General features: G+C 38.7%; 1 pseudogene; it reads left to right on the top strand.

Moving 5' to 3' along the window:
* The first annotated feature begins 770 nt into the window (after positions 1 to 770).
* LOC148121242 (glyceraldehyde-3-phosphate dehydrogenase pseudogene) lies at positions 771 to 1,623 on the top strand (annotated as a pseudogene).
* Positions 1,624 to 13,628: the final 12,005 nt, after the last annotated feature.

The following is a 13,628-nucleotide window of genomic DNA, read 5'->3' as shown; positions in this document are numbered from 1 at the left end:
AACACATGAGCACAGGAGACCACTTCCCTAGGTAGAACCCCAGTAGCACAGACAATAAGAGCAAGAATGAATAAATGGGACCTCCTGAAACTGAGAAGCTTCTGTAAAGCAAAGGACACTGTCATTAAGACAAAAAGGCAGCCTACTGATTGGGAAAAGATCTTCACCAACCCTGCATCAGACAAAGGTCTGATGTCCAAAATATATAAAGTACTGAAGAAACTAGACATTAAATCTCTAATTAACCCAATTAAAAAATGGGGTCATGAACTGAACAGAGAATTCTCAACAGAAGAAATTCAAATGGCCAAAAGACACGTAAGTTCATGCTAATGTGTTTAAAAATAAAATAAAATGTCTCTCTGCTCCTCCCTGTTCTAGAGACAGCCGCTTCTTTTCGTGCAGTGCCAGCCTCGTTCTAGAGACACAATGTTGAAGGTCGGAGTGAATGGATTTGGCCGTATTGGACTCCTGGTTACCAGGGCTGCCTTCACTTCTGGCAAAGTGGACATTGTTGCCATCAATGACCCCTTCATCAACCTCAACTACATGGTCTACATGTTCCAGTATGACTCCACCCATGGCAAGTTCAAAGGTACAGTTAAGGCTGAGAATGGGAAGCTTGTCATCAACGGGAAGGCCATCACCATCTTCTAGGAGCGAAATCCCGCCAACATCAAATGGGGTGATGCTGGCGCCGAGTATGTTGTGGAGTCGACAGGTGTCTTCACCACCGTGGAGAAGGCTGGGGCACACTTGAAGGGTGGGACCAAAAGGGTTATCATCTCTGTCCCTTCTGCGGATGCCCCCATGTTTGTGATGGGTGTGAACCATGACAAGTATGACAATTCCCTCAAGATTGTCAGAAATGCTTCCTGCACCACCAACTGCTTAGCCCCCTTGGCCAAGGTTATCCATGACAACTTTGGCATCGTGGAAGGACTCATGACCACAGTCCATGCCATCACGGCTACCCAGAAGACTGTGGATGGCCCCTCTGGGAAGCTGTGGCAAGACGGCCGTGATGCTGCCCAGAACATCATCCCTGCATCCACTGGTGCTGCCAAGACTGTGGGCAAAGTCATCCCAGAGTTGAACAGGAAGCTCACGGGCATGGCCTTCCGTGTTTTTACCCCCAATGTGTCCGTCGTGGATCCGACATGCTGCCTGGAGAAAGCTGCCAAGTATGACGACATGAAGAAAGTGGTGAAGCAGGCATCCGAGGGCCCACTAAACGGCATCCTGGGCTACACTGAGGACCAGATTGTCTCCTGCGACTTTAACAGTGACTCCCACTTTTCCACCTTCAATGCTGGGGCTGGCATTGCTCTCAATGACAATTTTGTAAAGCTTATTTCCTTGTACGACAATGAGTTCGGCTACAGCAACAGAGTGGTGGACCTCATGGCCTACATGGCCTCCAAGGAGTAAGAAGCGCGCCCTGAACCACCCACCCCAGCAAGGACACAGCAAGAGAGAGGCCCTTGGCTGCTGAGCAGTCCCTGTCCTAACTCAACCCTTGACACTGAGCTCTCCCTCATAGTTTCCATCCCAGACCCCCAGATAGCAGGAGGGGCTTAGTGAGCCCTACTCTCTTGAATACCATCAATAAAGTTCACTGCATCCCCTCTTCAAAATAAAATAAAATGTAAACCCCAATATTTTTTAATGAATCATACTAAAATTATTTAGATCTAAGTATTTAGAGGAGGATGCGTACAGCCCACAGTTTTAAATGTTTTCTCCAGGACTTTTGTAAAATTATTCAGTGACCCTGTCCTGTATTCAACAACTGTGATGAGACTGATCTATTTTTCTTCAAAGGAATGTTGATTGGTGTGATTTTCTGAATTTCAAATCACTGGAAAGGTTTTGTATAATAATTTGAACATGAAAAAGAAAGTTTGAGAATGTTTTAGAGGCTGAACCTTTTTAATTGTATTCATCACAGTCTCCAAACAGTCCTGACTCTTTCTAACCCCTGTACATTCATTAATGGTTGAGCGAACATCCAGCTATTTCACGTAAAATTGTCTCTGAAATCCTATTTTTGCTGTATTTATTGTCACCTTCCTTAATATGAGATGGAAAAGGTATACGGAAAGAAATACTGATACTACTCCTATGACTTTTCCTGCATCCAACTTCTAAAGGAGTGGCAGGAAGATTGTGTGAGGGGTCAGTTGGCTTTAGGGAGGTCCTCAGGGCCTTGCTCATCTAAACTCACATCCTGGCTGCCCTCAACTCACTTCTGATTCTTCCACTTTGGTCCTGTATCATCAAGATTACTACATAAGATTAACGCATTACCTTTTTAGTTAAGCTTCTTTTTGTTCTGTTGCATTTTCTTCCAAATGTATTTGAAAATTTAGAATGAAAAACATTTGTATTAGATAGACTGAAAGAAATGATTTCAAATTCACCTCTTCCAGGCCTTCCACATACCAATATTTAATGCCTAAGACATCAAATTTAAAATTATTATTTAGAAGGCCAAAAATGTACTTAGCCTCAAAGATGTATTTATATATGCATATATCAGGTTAGTAATATATTACATATTAGCATTAAAAATTATTAGTATATGAATTATTATACTTATGAGAGATTAGACACAGAACAAAGTGACTGACAAACTGCCAATATAGTTTGAACATTCTTTGAAATTTCCTGCTTCATTGAAAAGTCTGCTGGATATTATGGGTCAGTAGGCTGAAGATGAATGCCTTAATGGTACAGAAAAATTTCGGGTGACTGTTCAGGCAGCGAGATGTTTCTGTAAATTATAGAGTTTTGGAACTTGCTTACAATGGACTTCCTGTTTACTTAGGTATTATATCCTTCTGGAGTCTTTGATGGAGTTGAGGCATTTATAGTTATAGTTTTCCTTAGTTATGATAAAAGATAAAGTAGATAGAAATATTATAACTATAATTCTTGTTTGATACCTGTTTTGTTATATGTAATTTTACTATGTTAAAGTTAAAACTTTTCTTTTTATTTAAACAGAAAATGGGGGGGTGATGTGGGAGTCCCCTCTGTGTGCTGTAATTACCAATAATGAACAAAGAAAATGCTTTGGACGTATAGCAAGGCATAACATAGGTAGGCAGCGAAAGTTAGTCTGAATGCTGGGAGAAAGAAGGGTGGCGTTAGAGAGATGCCATTGAACCACAGCTAGAGTCAGACATGCCTAAATTTTGCCAGTAAGCCACTGCCATGTGACAATACACATTAATGAAGATGGGTTAAATTAATATGTAAGAGTTAGCCAGTAAGAAGTAAGAGCTAATGGGCCAAACAGTCATTTAAATAATACAGTTTTTGTGTGATTATTTTGGTACTGAGCAGCTAGGAACCAACAAGCAGCTCACTCCCTCCAAAAATTTTCAGGAATGTACAGAGTTCAGTGCTTTATGAAATTATCTTGATTTATTCTAAAACTTAAACTTTCTAAATTCTGTATTCATTGAAAGATGAAAATTCTCCAGAGATTTTCTATACTCAGTTTACTTAATTGCTAGATTATTCTGTGTGTTTACATATATTGTGTATCATCCTGATTTTAAAATTATAGTCTTGTGCTACTGAAGCGATTGTATGTGTATCTATGTTTGTCTGTGGAATGTGATGCATGAAAGCAGTATTGTAGGCAGAGACCACTCGTTTGTTTCCCAACCACCAAGACTCAAATAACCACACAGAAACTACATTAATTACAACACTGCTTGGCCAATGACTTAGGCATATTTTTTAGCTAGTTCTTACATCTTAAATTAACTCATTCCTATTAATGTGAGTATTGTCATGAGGCTGCAGCTTACCAGTAGGTTCTGGTGTCTGTCTCCTTCAGCAGCTAGATGGTGTCTGCCTGATTCTGCCTTCTCTATCTATCATCTATCTATCTATCTATCTATCTATCTATCTATCTATCTATCATCTATCTATCTATCTATGTTTAAATTTCCCACCTGACTTTACTATGCTCAGTCATTGGCTAAAACAGCTTTATTCACCAACCAATAAAAGAAACACACATACAGTAGAACATCCCACATTACAGTATGATGAAAATTGACATAACCAAGGCTAGTTTCAGTGAGGTGTTTGGATTATCAGAGATTACATACAGCTATGAAGGGCTAAATGAGTGAGAAAGATGAGAATGTGCCATGAAGTTTTGAAAAGCCAGGCACACACACGCACACACACACACACACACACACACACAGAGAGAGAGAGAGAGAGAGAGAGAGAGAGAGAGAGAGAGGAGAGAGATGTAAATGTATTTATGAATGAATATAATGAACAAAAAAAGTTTATGAATTTGAAAAAGTGTAAGAAGGTACATATGGGAGGTTTGGAAGAAAAGAATTGGAAGGAAAAAGAAATGTAATTTTATTATAATCCTATAAAGTAAGAGAAATAATTTTCATAAGTTAATTATATCAAAACATCAACCCAGCAGAGAGGAAATTATAAAAAGCTTAAAGAATGATAACATGAAACAATGTTAATAATACATTTAAAATAAAATAAAGTCTTTTCTCATGTCACCTTGACCTCGCTTTGAGATCTTGGTCACAGTTGAATTTCCTGTATGTTGTTGAAAACTTAGCTTTTTAAGTTGATGAGTCTTTGTATTGTATTTATGCTGTTACTTGGAAGTTGAATAAATTTTCATATTTCTTTTAAAATTACCTTATGAAATTTGTATTCATGTCATTGATCATTTTTTCATGAATGTTTGTCAGTAAATCCAAGAATTTTAATGCCTAGAAGCAGCAAGCACAGTTTCATGGCATTTTGCAGAAGGTTGGAGAAGAAAACAATAACAAAAAATATACTACAATAAATTCTTAGAGAAACCCAGGCATATCAGGTATATATGTATTTCATCTAATACATTTTAGAGGATAACAATGGGCAGTAAAATAACAATATAGAGCAAAACTAAAAACAAACTGCTACACATTGGTGATAAGAGCAAACATTACTGATGGAAGTCAGCATGACAATTTGAAATTTCAGATTCTCAGAATCTGAAAGCAGAGCTACAGTAAAAGCCTAGATGGGTGTGGTGGTACACACCTTTAATCCCAACACTTGGGAGGCAGAGGTAGATGAATCTCTGTGAGTTCAAGTTGTGGTGGTGCACACCTTTAATCCCAACACTTGGGAGGCAGAGGTAGATGAATCTCTGTGAGTTCAAGGTGTAGTGGTACACACCTTTAATCCCAACACTTGGGAGGCAGAGGTAGATGAATCTCTGTGAGTTCAAGGTGTGGTGGTGCACACCTTTAATCCCAACACTTGGGAGGCAGAGGTAGATGAATCTCTGTGAGTTCAAGTTGTGGTGGTACACACCTTTAATTCCAACACTTGGGAGGCAGAGACAGACAGACCTCTGTGATTTCAAGGTGTAGTGGCATATGCCTTTAATCCCAGTACTTGGGAGGAGAGGCAGGCAGATCTCTGTGAGGTCAAGAATAGCCTGACCTACAGGGTGAATTCCAGGAGAGTCAAAGATACACAGAGAAACCCCGTTCTAAAAAGCCAAAAATTAAAAACAAAAATAAAAGAAATAGAGGTTAAAATAAAGCCTCGTAAAGATGAAGAATACATAATCAAGTCTCCTGTAAACCCTAAAATGGCTCCCTTAGTTGAAATATATTGTTCCCTGATCCCATATTCATCCTACCTCCCTCCCCCCCCATCCCCAGCCACCAAGCTTTCCCCGTTCCTCCCCTACTCCCTTCTCTCTAGTCCTCTCCCCCTCCATCGACCCTCCCACCCCCCCATGCACCCGAGGTTACCTGGGACTCATGTATATTTCCTACCTCCTGGTGGATAGCTAAATAATCTTCATCAGGTTCATCTTCTTATTTAGCTTCTCTAGGATCACGAATAATAGGCTCAAAGACCTTTAATTATGGTTAGAATCCACTTATGAGTGAATACATACCGTGTTCCTCTTTTTGGGTCTGGCTTACCTCACTCAGTAAAGCGTTTTCTATTTCCATCCATTTGCATGCAAAATTCAAGATGTCATTGTTTTTTACCGCCGAGTAAAACTTGATTATATATGGGATCCCAGGTCCAAGGAGAAATCCCCCAGATTGCTCTCTGGACAGAGGAGAGGGTGCCTGAATCGGCCGTGGCCCATGACCATACTGATGTATATTTTGCTTATCACCATAGATCCTTCCTCTGGCGAAGGACGGCTATGCAGTCGGAGGCCCACATTGGAGCACCGGATTGAGCCCCCCGAGGTCCGGAGGGGGAGCGGAAGGAGGAGGAACATGAAAAACGAAATCAGTACTGCGAGGGATGCTATCACCCACTGATACAAGGGAACGGATCTGATGAGAGTTTACCAGGGCCAGCCGGACTGGGACTGAACGAGGACGTGATCTAGCCAGATTCTCGGAATTTGGCCGGATTCTCTGACTGTGGCTGGCCCGGGGTCTTTCTGAAAAGCCATTGACTATGACACTGGGACCTGTTTCCTCTGCATATGCTGGATTTTGGGGATCCAGTCTGTTTGGACGCTCGCCTTCCTGGACCTGGAGGGAGGGGGAGGGAGCTGGAGCTTCCCACAGGGCAGGAAACCCTGACTGCCCTGGGGGACGGAGGGGAAGGAGGGGGGGAGTGGGGGGAGTGGGAGGGTGTTGGGAGGGGGGGGCGGAAATGGAAACATTTATAATTTAATAAAATTTACTAAAAAAAAAAAAGATGAAGAATACAAAGAGAGTCTGGATACTGTATGTTATTGTGTTGTCTTTAAATTGTTTGATGACTGAGGAAGGAGCAAAAGCTGCTAAAAGACATTTGATATAATTTTTGCTGGATTAATACTATATATAATGCTTTGACTTTAAAATTTAAGTAAAAAGATATGTTACTTTGGAAAAAAAAAAGGCTAGATATCGCTCCCCACTCCATGGCTTGTGCACCAAGACTGCACTGCTCAGTAGGTGAGCAATGGAATCAATATAGAGGCCCTTCAGTGATAAGTGGATGAAATTAAGTAAATTATGCATTTTCTAAAATGTGTTAAAATAGAGAAGTCATGCAAGCTAGACTCCGAAAGGCAAGTATCACATTTGTATCACATAAGAAACACAGACTAATTTAAAATACTCTATGAAATCAAGAAACTATAGGAGAAATATAAAGATATCACTAAGAGAGGTGTAGTGAGAAAAGGATAGTAAAGATAAACTTCATCTTAAAATATATACTAAAGACATGTATTAAAATGTCACAGCACAAATCATTATTGTATACAGCTAATACACACTCACAAAGATTTTAACTACTGAATCAAATGATGAAAAGAAGAAATTTAATTTGATATTCCTTATTTCATGAAATATTCAGAGATGAGTCCTTTTAGCAACTATTCTTATATTCCTATATACTTATCTTGCTATTTACATAGGTAGATGTGCACTTAAACTATAAACAATGAAAAAGTCAAAATTTTGATTTTCCCAGAAAACACAGAACTAAACACCCAGGGAATAAGGATCAGGCTTTGTGTAAACTTGTTAATCAAACTTCCAATGTTCTCTGTCACACACATCACCCAAGTAATTGTCCACTACTGCATTTAAACTCCACTGTCATGATTGTCTAACTTGTGGTTCAGTTTTTATGGGAGATGGCCTCTCAAGATATGTCTTTTCTGATTAATGTCATGAAAAATCAAAGTGATATTTTTCTAGTAAATAGCTCACATTAACTTAATTGTTGTTTTTTTAAGAAACTTAATGCTTGTTTATTTTATCCTTCAAGAACATTTATCACATTTACTTTTTATGACCCATAGTTTCTATTGTGACCATTAATACGTATGTGCATGTGCGCATCTGTATGTGTGCAACTTGTTCTTTACATCAAATCCATTCTAGATGGAGGTTTAAGATTCTCTTTCTGTCTCTCTGTCTCTCTCTCTGTCTCTGTCTCTCTGTCTGTCTCTGTGTGTATCGCTCTCTCCATATATATATATATATATATATAAGTTTCATGTATATATACATATAAAACTTTTAATACATGCATAATATGAAGATATATAACATAAGAATGTTATATATAGCTAGTTAGTATATATTTGAATTTATATAATATAGTAAGATAATGTATATTAAAACTAACAATATAATATGACCTTAAACCCTAGCCTGGCAGTAGTAATAATAAATAATAGGGGTAAAATCATGTGGGTTACTGGATGTTTGCATTTTTCTTTCCACAGCACTAATTTATTTTGTATTTTGTGAAGGTTTGTTTTTAGATATATGCATATACAATGTATCATATGGTAAAGGAAAGAATAAGAGGTACAATACAGGAGGGAAATAAATATTCGGGGTACATATTACATCCCAAGGTATCCCAATTCTTATTTGTATTGAAACAGTTTTCTGACATGTAAATACACTGGTCTCACTGTTAGAGTGAGACCAGACAGTTCAGTGAAGGATCATGAATATTTTGTCATTATTAGCAACAAAGAACCAACCCCTGAAAGTTGTTCTCTGACCTCCACACACACACACACAAATACACACACAGAGAGTAAATAAACATGTGATAGTTAATACAAAATAGGCTTTGTGATATGCCCTAACACACACACACACAAAGAACAGTCACAAAATCCCTGATGCTATCCAGCTAGAACAACATTGTAGTCAAATATTTCTGTAATCTAGACAGCTTTATGGATGACAAAAGAGAAGTCAATACAGAAGAGAAACATAATGATTAAGACATTGGAAATTTATCAAAGAGAACCTAGGATAAAAACAATGGATAAACAATAATTTTATATATACACAGTAATACAGAGTGAGGAAGACCTGGAAGAGAAAGTAGGCTCACACAAGTAAAGATTAGAGGATGAAATTAAATGTATAGTCACTCTTTCATGAGTGGATCACTCCACAGGACTTCATGATAGATGTCTAAAGATAAATAAATTTAAATGTGCAAAATTGCAAAAGATAATTTGCAAATAGAAAATACTCCTGAGGAAACAACATAAATACTTAATTATGTGTTGACCATCATCAGCACCTAGATGGATATGGATAATTTACCATTTCCAGGTGCTGCTCTTACAATAAAAAGACTTGAACGTAACTCCTGATGGGGTATGACAGAATCAACAGTCAACATCCCTGCCACTCCTATGTGGAAATGAAAGTGAAATTGCTGCATCCATTTCCCCAGAGATACCAACCTTAATTAAAATAAGCGTCATGGTTCTATTTTTACACTCAGTAAATAGAGACACTTAGGAGTTGGTTCTTGGTAAAAATTAAGAGATTTTAAGCCAATCATGATGGCAGATGTCAGGAATCACAACACTCATGTGGCTGAGGAGAGAGAATTGATTTGAGTTGAGGCCATCTTGGACAACAAGTTAGTGCAGCACAGCCAGGGCTACATAGTAAGATGATGTTTTGGGTGGGTACAGACATAGAGGGAGCTATATTGGCAAAGAAACAGAGGTAGACAGAGGACAACATATGGGGATTGTCCTCTCCCACCATGTGGGTTCATCAGTATTGGCAAGAGATTTTTTTTTACCTGTTGGGTCATCATTGAGTATTTATATATTAAATACTCAATATTTGTATATTAAAACAATTCAACACATATTTGGAAGCTCTGAAAATGTATTTTACAAAGCTGTTCCTAAATTTTATTAAGCAGTCTGAAAACAGTTCAAATTAAACAAGTTTATATTTTTATTTCTTTTGGTGGCCCTAAGATCATTAAAGACAACTTTGCATGTGACCCTAACAAATCTTTTTACAATCAATATATCTAATATCTGTAAATATATTTGCATCTTTTTGTTCATTCACTACAAATGTCATTTTCCAAAATATTATCTGTATGAATATAAGGATAAAGTATAAAGAAATAAAAATTTTTGAATTACTCTATGGAGAGTGAGCCTGACCTGAACTTGAGAGAGCAGTGAGATGTACTTGCCACGGTGACTCACATATGTCCTCATCTCTGTGAGCTCACCAGTCTTTATGGTTCCAGCTAGCTTGGCAGGACTTTGGACACATTCCCTACAGAAGAGATCAACGTTCAATGACAACATCCTGTAACAATTTTGGACTCTGAAAGATGGATGCTTCCTGTTTGGCAAAGAAAATGAAATACTTTGATTTTTCCCAAGGTCACTTTAATGATTCCTGTGCTACGATATAATTTAATTGAGAGGTAAATGCTTACACCGAGTGATTTCTCTGACCTCAACAATGGTAACTCCTAAAAAGGTACAGTATGTACTTTTTTGTCCTGAATGCTCCTACAAATATATTTATGTCATAAGACATTTGATGCCAAGATTTTCATAATATTCTCTTGAGGATTGCCTGTGTCATAGTACTGCATTTTCATAGTTCATCGTAAGGCTGACTCATTGACTTGATTATGTTAAATTCTGATTCTTTCCTGGCTAGATATAGAGCATAAGAAATTAAAGTATAATTGATCAACCATTCTTATTTTATACTATTGATCCTAAAAAAAGGTTTTCACTAGAGCTTTAGTTACTTTGTGCTTATATTCATCATATAGATTAATATTTAGTTGTAATCTATATTATATTACCATATAAATATCATATATAATTATACAATATAGTATATTTTATAATTTATAGTATATATTTTTATATATTAAACATCTAAATTAGGGGGGAAATATGATATCTTAACCAGTATAAGCAAGTATCAGAAGATGATGCTCAAGGATCTAAAAACTATATTAACTGCTAGGATACTCCTCTTCCCTGTTTTCTGTTGTACACCAGGTGAAATCAGTCTCTTCTACTACAACAAATGCTTAGAATATGGATAGGTGATGTTACTTTGTTTCTTTCTTTCTTTATTTTATTTATTTGCTAAAAATTTCCACCTCATCCACACCTCCCATTTCCCTCCCACTCTCCCCACTCCGCCTCTTTCTCCCTCTCCAGTCCTAAGAGCAGTCAGAGTTCCCTGCTCTGTGGAAAGTCCAAGGTCCTCTATTCAGGTCTATAAAGGTGAGTATCTAAACAAACCAGGCTCCCACAAAACCAGATCATGCAATAGAAACAAAACCCAGTTCCATTGTCCTTGGCTTCTCAATTAGCCCTCATTGACAGCCACATTCAGAGAATCCGGTTTGATCACTCACTCCATTAGTCCCAGTCCAGCTTGCCTTTGTGAGCTCCCATTAGATCAGTTCCACCATCGCAGTGGGTGGACACACCCCTCGCGGTCCTAATTTCCTTGCTCATGTTCTCCTTCCTTCTGCTCCTCATTTGGACCTTGGGAGCTCAGTCCAATGTGGGTCTCTGTCTCTATCTCCATCCATCACAAGATGAAGGTTCTATGGTGATATGCAAGATATTCATCAGTGTGGCTATGGGACAAGGCCAGTTCAGGCACCCTCTCCTCTACTGCCCAAGGAACAAGCTGGGGACATCTCCTTGGACCTGGGAACCCCTTGAGAGTCAAGTCTCTTGCCAACCCTAAAATGGCTCCCTTAATTAAGATATCTACTTCCCTGATCCCATATCCACCCTTCCTCCATCCTAACCATCCCATTCCTCCAAGCTCTCCCCTTCTCCCTTCTCCCTCCCATGGTGTTGCTTTGAATTGTGACATGTAGCTTATACATTTTATATATAATAAAACAACAGAATGTATTCCCCTTCCTAAAGAGCCATAAGCATTGAAATCTCTATCAAGTGGTAGAAAATCACAAAACTGTACAGGTAGCTTCTGAAGCATTTCTAGAACCCAGCTAGTTCATCACATTAGACATATACCATGTCAGCATCTCTGCAGCACTCTCCTCCGCAGAGTTCTGATTCACACTAATAATAAACAACCATCATGAAATTAGTTTAACATTTTTCTTCTAATAGTTCCTCAAGATTGGGTCACTTTGAGAGCTTTATGTCAAAGTGGTAATTTAAGAAATCACTAGGGACTGAAGAGATGGAACAATGGTTAAAAACACAGGCATAAAGAACAGAGGATCTGCTCTCATTGAGGAGCAATGTTCAATTCTTAGCACCCACATGTGATATAGCAACAACTGTAATTCTGGGGTTGTAATTCTGTTTTCTGGATGCTTCATGTACCTGTCTCCAAGCATGCATAGACACACACATACACACACATGAGTGTGCATATGTACTTACAGGAATACACATTCACACACATATTTAAAAATAAAATAAAAATTTAAAATAAACAAATTATAGGCTTTCATTATGCAAAAGACAAACACCACTTGTCAAACCAGTGTAGAAAGAGGAAATCTCACAAGGGCCAAAGCCTGGGTCAAGAGTTGCAGACAAACAATAGCTGCTAAAAGCAGGAGAATAAAGTCAAGAAAAGAGCCCTGATAGGCTATCCATTCACAAGTGATCAGCCCTAAACACAAGTATATGTGAACAAAACTGAATGAAAATAGTAGGTTAAGTGTATGCGTGTATGCTCTTGAGTGTGTATGCATGTGTATATGTGTGTGTAAGAGTTATTTGTGTGTGTGATGAATTTGAGATGGCGTGTCAGAAGACAGAGAAGGGGTTGTAGTGGTAGAAAGCAGTTTAACACAAGACAGAACCTCAGGTGCACTGGAAAAACTGCCAGCTTCCTGATTCATCCATTTGTGAGTTAAGTTCTGACTGCCAGCAATGACAACTTGGGAAGTGTAGGTTCTCTGTGCTGCATGTAGGAAGCAACCACCTGTGTATTTTCTTTGACTACAGGTATCTGTGCTTGTGTTGAGAGTTTTTGTCTTAGTGACATGACTGATGCATTTTTATATGTTCTTTTCTCAGGGGGAATAACTATAAGTCCTGTTTAAATACCTTGCTTTCTCTCAGCTGTGCTTATCAAGTTTAAAAATAAAAGGCAGAGTGTGGCTTCTTGCAAATGATTGAGTATTATACTTTTCATAAAAGTATGAGGGACCTTTGAAAAGATACTGATTGAAAGTCTAACACCTGCCCACCCTGTGAAACACTGTGGACTATAACAAAGGTTAGTTGATGGTGGAAGAGTAGCAACCAGAACATAATTGGGATTAGAAAATGGGTCCTCTGCATGGGTTTCCTTCAGAAGGGAAAACAGAAGAGATTTTCTGGGTAAATTAGGGGCTGGGCAGGGATTGGGTTGGGGAATAGTAATAAAAGAGACATTTTGATGTGGGCCATTTCAGGGTCAAATGGAACCCGGGTACAAGGGAAACTCCTAAAAATCTGCAAAGATGACTGCAGCCAGGACTCCTAGCAATATAGATTGGTAGCTTGAACTGGTCATCTCTTGTAATCAGATTGTAACTACCCCAACATTCACCACGGAACCTTCATGCAGTGACTGATAGAAACAGATCAGAGATCCACAGCCAATCACTGGACTGAGATCAGGAAATCCTGTTGGAGAGAGGAAGAAAGGATTGTACAAGCCAGGAGGATCAAGGTCATCCCAAGGGAGTCCACACAAACAACTCACCTGGGCTCGTAGTGGCTCAGAGACTCTGGCCCAACAGCTAGGGAGCCTGCATAAGACTGATTAGGCCCTCTGCATATGTGT

This window comes from Myodes glareolus, chromosome 8 (genome assembly GCF_982192425.1).
Source record: "Myodes glareolus chromosome 8, mMyoGla1.1, whole genome shotgun sequence".
In the NCBI taxonomy this organism is placed as follows: Eukaryota; Metazoa; Chordata; class Mammalia; order Rodentia; family Cricetidae; genus Myodes; species Myodes glareolus.
Note: the sequence above shows the minus strand (reverse complement) of the source record. Positions and strands in the feature narration are given on the sequence as shown.